General features: G+C 34.6%; 1 pseudogene; it reads left to right on the forward strand.

Moving 5' to 3' along the window:
- The window catches only part of LOC111368240, an 18,592-nt pseudogene extending 16,594 nt beyond the window's left edge, over nucleotides 1-1,998 (forward strand).
- The last annotated feature ends 9,622 nt before the right edge of the window (nucleotides 1,999-11,620 follow it).

The following is an 11,620-nucleotide window of genomic DNA, read 5'->3' on the forward strand; positions in this document are numbered from 1 at the left end:
TTGATATGTGGTCTAGGTGTCTCTAGAAAATGTGTGGACTAGAATCTTCTTGTAAACACTATATAAAGGGGTAGTGCCCTCCATTTTGTAACAAGCCAAAAAGTGTGTAAAGTCTTGAATTTGAGAAATACAAGTTTCCTTTTTTCACTTCGTTCTTCCTATTAGTGTTGTCCTCTTAAAAGCCTTAGCTAATCCAAGTTAGTAAACCCATCTTTCCTCCAACAATTTCACAGTACAAGGATAAAGATATTATTAGGGGTTAAGCATTTAACTTATGTGAACAAAATGCTTAATGCTCAATCTTGGCTTTGCTTACTTGCTAATGCTACGTGGAGATCATTTCCAATGCTTTTGCATTAAGTAGTTAGCATTTTAGGAGTCATTACCGCCTCATACTCATACTGTTTGACCAATAAGTTAAAATGAATACCTCTTCTAGAATGAGATAATGATATACCTATGAAAAACTATGGATTGGCCTGTTTTCTGAGATGTTTTTCTTCTTTTCCTTGGCAGGTAGACAATTTCATTCATGCTGACATGCATCCTGGTAATATCCTTGTTCGTGGATCCCAGAGCATGCCTTCTTGTAAGCGGCTCTTCAAATCAAAGCCTCAGGTCGTATTCCTTGATGTAGGCACGATAGCTGAACTTTCTAAGAATGATAGGATGAATTTAGTAGACTTCTTTAAGGCCATTGCTAGTAGAGATGGCCAAACTGCAGCAGAGTGCACACTAAGATTGTCAAAGAAACAGAGCTGCCCAAAGCCAAAGGCCTTCATTCAGGTGAATTTCATACACAACCACTTATTTTTGAAATAGATAAAGATTGTAAAAGATGCAGTTGGAGTCGACTATAGGAGTCATTTCTGCCTTGCAATTTTACTATGGTCTTTGACAAATTTTGTGGTTTTCATTGATTTCTTTGCTTTAACAGGAAGTGAAAGAGTCATTTGATTTTTGGGGGACTGCAGAAGGTGATTTGGTCCATCCTGCTGAGTGCGTGCAGCAATTGCTTGAGCAAGCTAGGCATCATAAAGTAAACATTGATGGCAATGTTTGCACAGTGATGGTGACAGTTCTGGTTCTTGAGGTAGTCTTTTCATAAAATTTTAGTAATTGTGGTACATATGTGATTCACAATATTCATGGAAAGAAAATTTTTTGTTCAGTCACGAGGTTAGTTCTTGAACACAGCAAATAGTATTTTCACATTTCATCGATTTCTTGAATGTGGATCACATGTTATATTATGTAGTCCATACGTATATTAAGTTACATAATATTCTTACCATATATTTATATTAAGGATTTTAGAGGATAGTCATTTTTGTGACGAGACACGTGGGATCTGTACACTTTTTCAATATAGTGATACACTACACTCACGCATTGAGAGTAAACCATTCAAACCTCTGTGCGTGCTTTTCGTGTTTCTGATTTCCATTTTTCTGTCATTGCTTTCGAATTTGGGATTAGAGCTTAATCCTTCGCAAATCTAATGCCTGTTCTATCTTGCCGCTTCACCACCTTTTGTCTATATGTTGAAGGAGCTACTATGTCCTGATTTTATGCATAACATAACATCTCTCTATTTGAAGAATAAACAAATTCTGTTGTGGGATTGTAGTAATTCTTCCTTTTTTTAATCGCTTTTATTTGTAGGGTTGGCAGCGGAAGCTTGATCCAGATTACGACGTAATGCATGGCAGAGTCGCTTTCGTATACGATTGAATGACTCATGGCCCCGTGAAGAAGGGCCTGCATAACATTTTTACTTGTCTAGAACACATCAAAATATACATAGTTCAGTGGAATTTATAATTTGTTGCAAGATTTTTGTTTTTGCTTCACAAGCGTTGCCTTGTTACAATTTTGTACGGGAATCATTTATGTTTCTAGTATTTTTGTATGTTTAGAGAACTGATTCACAACGCATGATGCAGACACTGTAAAAGCCTATGCTGCTGTGATTTTTTAAGAGAATATCCTTAATATAATTGATCAATTTGTTTCTAATTTTATTAATAGAGAAGTATTTTCTATCCAATTCTTAAAAACATCATTATCATTCTCATGTGATCAGATAAAACTATTACATGATGTATCAATTTCATTCCAGCTATAAAGTCTACCTATAAATTACAACACATTATCACATTGAAGTCTCTTTAAATTTTATTAAAGAGAGGAGGAGACAGAAACCGGCCGGTCGATTTCTCTATAGCACTTACTTCCAGTCATTTCCGGTTCAATCAACAAGAAGATGCATATACCACCGATGATTTTTCAGAATAACGTCGTTTCCTTTGCCTAAAACGGAAACACGCAAATACAGTTTTTACAACATTCCTAAGAACCTGTCCTCTCTTAGGAATCAAACGTGGCAGCCGTTCGGCGCGAGTGGCGGCGGTGGCAGCCATGTGTACAGTGTACGTGTGAATGATTAAACTGAATTGAAACAAAAATTAACTAGTGGTCGAGATTCTGGATCACAATGAAAATGATGGTGAATTTAGAGAGCCGACATGCATATATATATGGTTGAGTTGGAACGCGTTAACCGAGTAAGAGACCGTGTGGAATATTAAGTTTGTGCATGTAGATTTATGTTTATTTTTCTAATAATGGGGATGACTAATTCTTCTCGCTTATTTTCGTTTAAAGGTTTGAACAAGTCTGATATCCTCTAAATCCTAAGTCTCCGCGCCATAATGCAAGAGCCTGGACAATAACTAACAATTAATTGCCTTACCTTACGACGGTAGTAAAATAAATTAAGTTTTAGAGGGTGTTTGGGAGATGTTTTTATGTAAAAATGTATTTTTGAATAGTAAATTAATGGAAAATGTATGGTTCAAAAATAAGGAATTTTTTTTTATTTACGTATAATATTATTTTAATAAAGAATGTGCGGTTGAAATAAAGAGAGAGAAAAATGCATTTTGAAAAAAAGGGGTACCAAATGGGGTTTTAGATGAAAATTGACGACTTTCAATTAGCGTTTAGCGTGATTATTGCTTCTTGTACATTATATAGATTACATAGAGTTTGTCATCCTTTACAAACCCAAAATATATTTGGCGAAAAAGTGTGTTGAGTTCAACAAATTGTCCAATCATATATCGCCACGTGAAATAATATCAAAAATGATGTAAAAGACAATGTACAAGTAGCATGATCCTTAGAGCTAACGATTTAAGCAACTTGATCCTACGAGATGTGATGTGATAGGTTTTCAAGAGAGTTTAAAATCTATTATTGCATAAATAAGGTCAGTTCTCTGACAATAGTTTGATAGAACCGATTTGATCAAATAAATGTAATCAACACAATTTCTCAAAGGTCGGATGCAATTCTAAGACTTGATCTGATGCAGTCAAACCAGCAAATATGATTACAAGTTCAGAAAAGGGTCAAGGTCGGTCCTTAGAATTTTGAGGCCCTAGACGATTCATTATTATGAGACCTTTGAACGTAAAAAAAATTTTTGTGTGTAAAAATATTTAAATAAATATATTTACATCTTAAACAAAAACTTGGGATGATTCAAAAGATAAAGTAGCAAATTCAAGTTATTTTTGATAAATCGTATTATGGAGATTATTGACTCATGAAAAATTTAGTTTGGATAAGTCAAATTTAAGTTATAATTTATTAAAGTAAACTACTGAATGTGTAATATTGCTTTTCAAATTAAATCATATTACCATAATAATATTAGACTTGTTTGATAGTTCGTAATTAATCATCTATATTGTTAAATAAAATTTTAATTAATCCCTCTTTTAATTTTATACTAATTTAATTAAGCTTTTACCATGGTTTTCATTTGGAGGCCCCCATTAATTAGATGTGAGGCCCTAAGCCATTGCTTATTTGGCTTTGGCTTAGGCCCAGCCTTGAAAAGGGTAAACATTACTCTAGTTATCCGATTCACAAACCTAAAATCATTTGAAAAACTATGTAAATAAGAAAAAGAACGGATGAAATGTAAATTTTGCACCAAGTCAATTATAGTTTTAAAATAAAAACAAACTTTTCTTGATGTGATAGTGCTCAAGGAGGGTGAAAGGATATAGAGGAATTATATGATTTTTAAGAAAATATGTTTGGTTTCTTTTTTCCAATAAAAATATGTATTTTTCCTAATTTAAATTTCTAATATTGAATAATTTTATCAGACAAATTTAAATATTAAAAAAATCGATATTCATTTTTAGAAATTATATACAAACATAAAATCAGAAATATCACCTTATTTAATTTTTACTATTATCTCCTTATTAATTTAGTTAATTTTAATCCATCTTATCTCAATCATAATGATGAAAATACTACATGATTGGTTGCCTGCCCATCCGTTTGAGTTTCAATAGTAGGTTGAATTATGGAGATTGTGTTGGTGGTAGGGTCGGTTGCCTTCTCAGCCGTTTGAGTTTCAGCAATAGGGAGCATTTTCAAGATAGGGGTAATGGTGGTGGTCTGGCTAACTGATTGAGTTTCGACCGTAGTTGGAGTTGTGGATGGTGGGTTTACATTCCCAGCCGATAGAGTTTCTATGATCAAATCTTTTAAATCTGTGACTTGTCAAACTACACAGGCCACAGGTCACCTATTCAATAGATTTGGTCATAGGTCATTGAATTAGCTCACAAATTCAAGAGATTTGGTCACCTATCATTGGATTATGTCATTGTCACATATAACAGGGTGCATGTCAAAATGCATAGGTTACAGATTCAAAAGATTTGGTTACAGACCCAAGAGATTACTTCACATGCCATTAAATCGGATCATGGGTCACATGTTAAGTACATAGGTCACATGTCACAGGTAGACCATTGGTTCTGGTCATATATCACAAATCCAAGAGATTTGGTCACAACCCTTTTGATTTGGTTACAAGCCATATGTCAAAATGCTTAGGTCACACATCATAAATCCAAGAGATTTTGTCATGCCATTGATTTCTCGGAATTCAGTTATCCTAACTAGTGATAAATTCAATTAACCAGATTTTGAAAATGAAAATTGAAGTTATTTTGCTCCAATAAGCACTTTGCGAATTACACTAGGGATTGTTTTTCAAAAAAATTGTTTTAAATTATACCAGCAGTATTGAGTCGCGGATGAAGAATATGGTCAGTTGGTGATTATTAGTCGATGTTCTCCAATGGTGGCTATGTTTTTCCCTCTATCTCTACTATCTGAGTGGGTGATGTTTATTCTCCATTGAGTGCTGATCAGTTCGCCACTAACGAAGTCATCGACGGGTAGATGCCAATATTTGTAAGAAAGGATGGCCACGAGCGGGTGCACAAGGGTGGGTGTGGGGTGGAGAATAGTGATCCCCGCCCCGCCCCGATAAAGCCCCACCCCAAATGGGGACAAAAACCTGCCCCGAACAGGTTGGCGGGGCGGGCCGCCCCGAACCTATCCCGTGAAGAGAAAAAAATAAAAAATTCTGAAAATTTATTAAAAGATTCATAAAATAATGTCAACCCATTTAATAGACTTTCTAAATTTTGTTATTAAAAGATTCATGAAAATTTTTGAACCAAGCCCTTGATTGTTGCAAGATCAATGCCAAGCAATCTGGCAAAGTTCAAAACTTCCAAGAAATGTGCGAAAAATTAGGATTTTTGAACACGTACCAACTATCAAACTCTTTTGATTAAATTAAAAGAATTTATTTTTTATTCTCTCATAATAGTATAACTTGAAATTTTGAAAATGTAAAAAAAAAAAAAATAAATAAAAATAAATAAATGGGGCAAGCTACCGCCCTATCCCCCACATTGCGTCTTGCCTCGCCTCATCTAAGGTGGGACGAGCTTTGGATGAGGCGAGGTAGGGCAGCCCCACTATCATCCCTAGTGGAGAACAATTGTTTGGTGTGGTGGGTGTGAGTAGATAAATTTAATTTGAGAATATTATTTTTTAGAATTAAAGCCTGACTTTCGTATTTTTAAACTTATTGGTTGAAAATTAATTTGGTGCATACTTAGCCCTTGTTTGAGCCTCATTCTTTAGGAAAAATGTATTTTTCAATAGTGTTTTGACATTATTTCAACCACACATTCTTCAATAAAATAATATAACACGCAAATCTAAAACTTTTTCTTCTTTTTTAACAACACATTTCCTATCAATACACTATTTGTAAATTCATTTTTCTCTCAAAATGGGGCTCAAACAAGGGCTTAATATTTGACTTATGTTTTTTTCCAATAAAAATATTTCACGACCTAAGACCTAAGATCAATAATAACATAGAATATTCATAAAAATTTAATTAATATGATCATGGAGTAAAGAGCATGGACATTTTAGTCTCCATTTGGGAATAATTTCCAAACAGATTCATTTATAAATTGGTATAAATGAGTTGTGAATAAGTAAATAATCTTGTGCGTCCATTGAAATGTATAATTTAAAATGAAGTTTGACAAATAATAAGTTATTTATATATTTTGTCAAATGACAGAAAGAGTTAAGGAGAGGTGGCAAAATAAAAACTTCATAATGCTGGTAATTTAAAGCGAAATACTATATTTTAAAATACATAATTTCAAGACTTGAAGGTAGAGGATGAAACTTTTTCAAATGAATTCATTTCATTCCAACACTCGATCAAAAAATAATGTTCTCTCTCTCTCTCTCTCTCTCTCTCTAAAAAGTACAGGTGAACATCTAAAAGCTCTTAAAAGAATACTGCTTATAAGATGTCTAATTCTTATTCTATTTGTGTCAATGTTCCCAAGACTTTGGAAACCTTAAAACTTCGTAACGGATGCATTCTGACTTTTGGAAATTACACAATTGCAGGTCTTAAAAGATTATTATTCACAAATCAGGTGCAAAACCTAAATCTCTCTCTATCTTTCTTCGCTCTCTCCTTTGCCATCTTTATGCTCTCTGTCATTAGTCGAACGATAGAGTGCCAACTTAAAGCGTCGACGATCGATACACCACCATGAGTTGAGCTCTAACGAGCTATTCCGAATGCAGAGCATCAACGCTACTAAAGTGGTGGCGCTGGGCGCGACTCTGCGCTCCAGTCATCATCGCAACGATGACGTTGTGAATGCTTCTTTGCATGCTACGGTCGTCGCTGTAGCGACAACGACGTGGATGTTCTTTTGGGTATGGTGACAATGTGGATGTGGTGTTTCTTCTATCCAATATGCCTATCTCAAGCAATACCAGTTCATGATTCCGAGTTGAAGCCAGTAGGTTAGCCCATGTATGGGATTTCAGTGTTTGTTAAGGCGGTGGTGGTGTAGGTATTCTGATCAGTGGGTAGTTATCTGCTGTACAGGCAACGGTTTGGGGTTTCATTGTTTGATAAAGCTGTGGTCGTGTAGATATTCTAATTTGTGGGTGGTTATCTGATGTAAAGGCAAAGGCTGTGTGGTACAAGCGACGGTTGTGTAGAGGTGATCATTTTTGTTGTTGTTGGCAGTGGTTGTTGTGGCGGAGGCGGATCTATGGACGAAAACGATTGTGTGGTAGTGTGACAGTGGTGGCAGTGGTGTAGTGGATTAATTTGCATTTTAGGGGGAGGGATTTGGGCTTTTGGATCTGATCGATCTGCATTTTGGAGATTTTATGAGTTTTTGGATCTAGCGACGATGGTGGATCTGGCGGCGATTTGTTGGAGGTACAAGTAGAGATGTTGACGGTTGTGGTGGCGGATGGTGATGGTGGTGGTAGTGGTGTGGTGGTTGTTGTGCTGGCGATGGTAGTCGCAAGTGGCGGTGGCAATAGTGTTGGTGGCGGTGAACCAATTAGTTATATGTGACCAAGTATTAAACTGTGACATTAAAATTTAATAATTTGTGACCAACAAATTTGAAAATACCTGATCAATTGTAAATCGTGACTTGTAATTTTTTTGATTTATGACCAATGAAATAAACTGTGATCTATAAAATTTTTAATTTGTGACTTCGAAATAATCTATGACTTACAAATTTTTTAATTTGTGACATCGAAATAATTCGTAACCAATTAATTTGACAATATGTGACCAGTAAAAAAGTTGTGACATAAGTATGTATCTGTGACTATTAATTTTGTAACTGTGATTTTATTATATTTAATTAATTATATATATACCTGAATCTTGAATTTTTAGATTATACATCTCACTTTTGAATTACTATAAACTATGCACCTTATGATTTTTTTCTCTTCTGACTTCTCTCGATGGTTGGAGAGTAATTCTGTGACCCAAATATGCTATATAAGGGACATACTAATTGGGCCTCCACTTTACAAACTCATAAACGTATGGCCACATTTCGACTATGATGGATATTGATCATGGAAGAGCTCTCTTTTTAATTTTTATAGGGCAGAAGTTCTAATGAATTGAGAATATCTAAGATTGAACAGAATAACTGTTTCGATTCTTCGAAAATAAATTTCTAATTTATATTGTAAATAATCTTAAAAATATATTTATAAAAAAGTAATTTGTCTTGAAGTACCACTTATGGGCTATGCTGAAATGGGGTTCACCACATAAGATTCACCAATTGTATCTAGCTTAGGTTTAGGAAAGTAATAAGATAAGGTGAATTAGAAAATATTTGAAAAAACAAGCGTGGCTTCAAATCTGATATTTTTTTTTATTACAGTTTATGTAATTTTATATATCTTATTGTTTTGTAAATTTTTTTTACATGTAATTTTCTACATTTAATAAGTTACAATGATTGTTTTTGACACACTATACTATTTTACAAAAACCATTCACTATCATTTCCCACTGGCCACCACCACATCTTAGTCATCACCACCACCTTTTCAAATCATTGCATTTATATTCCTGCTTCCACCTCCTATAAAAAATAATTAAGCTGAGTTGACAAAAAGGGTTAGCAGAACCCTGATCAACACTCACATGGTGCATGGGACCTACGTCAATAAAAAATGCTTTCCTTCCCCCTATTCTGTGTGTAATATCAGAAAGAGTGTCAAACGCTTTCTGTTGGCATAGCAAAGTTGTACAAAAAATCTCCCCAAACTAACAAACGACCACAAGAAATCACAATTTTGAAAATTACAATCCATATTCAAACTGACAACCATCTCGTTACCATCACTATTACCATCAACATCACCACACTTCTACCATATCAAGTCCAAAAACCACTCCAAACTTTGATCCAAGCCAAACTCACCACTCAAATCTCGAAAATTAAAATATGTAATCGTACCCACCACAATCACCACACCAGCTGCTTCCACCATATCCATTCCAAAAAACCACCACAAACTCCGATTCAAGTCAAACTCACTACTCTAGAAAATGTTGAACCGATTCATTCTCCACCTCACTCTTGCTTCTCTCCTCTCTCCACCCCACCTTCTCCACCTCCACCACCACCACCACCACCACAGCCGCCGCTGTCGCCAATGATAAGGAAGACTTGAGTTTCCTCAAAGAAGTTGAAATCGATGTCTCCTCAAAGTCAAAATATGCTCCTTTCAATGCTGAATTTCAGTGATTTCGTTGATGAAAATAAGTGCGTGATGGTTGAAGCATTGTTGTGGCGGTGCCCAGTTTTTGGTGGTGGTGTATAATGGATACCATCTTTCGTTTAATATGGTAAATTGAATAGAACTCAACATAATTAAAAATTTTAAAAATGCATTAAATTTGTCAATTTCGAGTTCAAATAAAAATTAGTACAACATACTAAACATGCAAAGAGTTATGTATGACCTAGATGTATTTAATAGTCCATATTTGGTCCACAATTTGTATAATTTATTTTTCTTCAAATTCAACTTTAGTTACACATTTCATGAGATTCACAATTTTTATCAATTTTTCAGCCTCACATTCCATCGGTTCTTTTCAAAATTTATGTAACATATGTTTAAAAAGTTATAGATATCATAAAATATATGGTTATAATAAATTAATATCGACTTTAAATTATATTTTAATACACTTTTTTAAGTTGAACCAAATAGGAGCTTAATATTATTCTATTGTATAAGTGTAGTATAGGGTGTTAATTTGGCTCGTCGGCTAGGGTTACCTGTGGCTCGGCCTGAAAAAGTCCAAGTCAGAGCCCCATTTTGAGGAGCCAGCTCGAGTTTTTAGCCCGTGAATTAAAATAAATAAATAAATAAATTGAAGACCTTGCAGGCATCAGCTGATGCCTGTGTCTTATTATGAAAAAAGAGTTTGCTCAGCCCAATAAGGTTCGAGCCAAAAGTTCAGGGCAAACCTAAATTTTTTGATCGAGTAAAAGCTTAGTTCGGCTCGAATAAAAAAAGCTTGAAATCATTTTTACTCAAGTGAAGTTCGAGCCCTAAGTTTCGACTCGCGAACCATCTCGACTCGACTTGTTCAAATCTCTACTTCGTAGTAGGTGAGTCTCTCACGCTGCATGCCCACAAACCAAGAATGGGATGTATTTTTTTACAGTATGTGTCCTGCAAATAGAATAGGCCCACTATATTGTATTGTCTTTCACTCAGAAATAATAATGATGCTGCTATCTGCATACACTTATATTATCATTGCAAATGTTTCTTCTTACTCCACTTATTATCATTTCAAGCCTGCCCTTTACTATTTCTTGATAAAGGATCACTATACAACATTCACTCACAAACTCTAATATACCCCCCCTTTTTCCCTGAATTTTACTTCTTTAGACGGAAGTGTCATATTCTCCTTGTGTTCGACTCTTACTCAAGTTTTATATTACTTTATTAATAAGTTTACTTAAGACTGTACTCTAGATCTCTACAAATGGTGTAGAGTCATGCTCCAAATATAGCCACACGAAGCATAAGTTGAATTCCCTTTGCAAAAAATCCAAATGAAATTTGTGACCGTGAACTCTCAAAATTGGTGAAATCGTCGTGGGAACACCCGTTGTTGTAATTTGTTGTTCAATTTATAATAATGAGTGTATTGGAATGATAATTCATCCATATGGGTGTGTAAAGTAAGTACGAAAATATCGAAAACAAAATGAGAAGAAAAACTGGAGTTGAAATTTTGGCCTAGACGAGTTCTCAGGCTTAGCGTTGGACGAGTGCTCACTTTCAATAACTCGAGGCCAAAACCTTGGCCGGAGCAATCACTCGATTTTGTTTCGACCATTAGATTTGAAATTTTCGATTCGATTTTTTACCACAGCTTAATGAAAATATGTATGTTTACACGAACCTTTGAGGTCTTTTCGTGCTGTATGATTGAAAATATATATATATGAGATATATTCCATCCCTCTACACAATTATTACACCACCAACAATTGAAATCATTCCATTCATAGAGAAAGTTTTTCAAAGGTCTCTTTACATATTCATGTTTTTGAGTGTTCTTAAAGTTTTAAGGAGAAAACACAAATGCTTATTTTCTTTCTTCTTCTAAGGGTTGTTAAATCCTACAAACCATTTGACTTGAGCCATTTTAAGCATAAAAAACAATCTTAGAGAATGCAAATTTAGTTCGAGAACAGTGATTATGTGTTAAAGTCAGTTTTCGATGCTTCTCTTTCTTTGGTTTCTTTTCTCCACTTCCTTGTTCATGTGATGATATAGACATTGATGGAGTATGGGATCTTTTGAATGAAAGAAA

The sequence above is a fragment of the Olea europaea genome, chromosome 19, assembly GCF_002742605.1.
Source record: "Olea europaea var. sylvestris chromosome 19, O_europaea_v1, whole genome shotgun sequence".
Lineage (NCBI taxonomy): Eukaryota > Viridiplantae > Streptophyta > Magnoliopsida > Lamiales > Oleaceae > Olea > Olea europaea.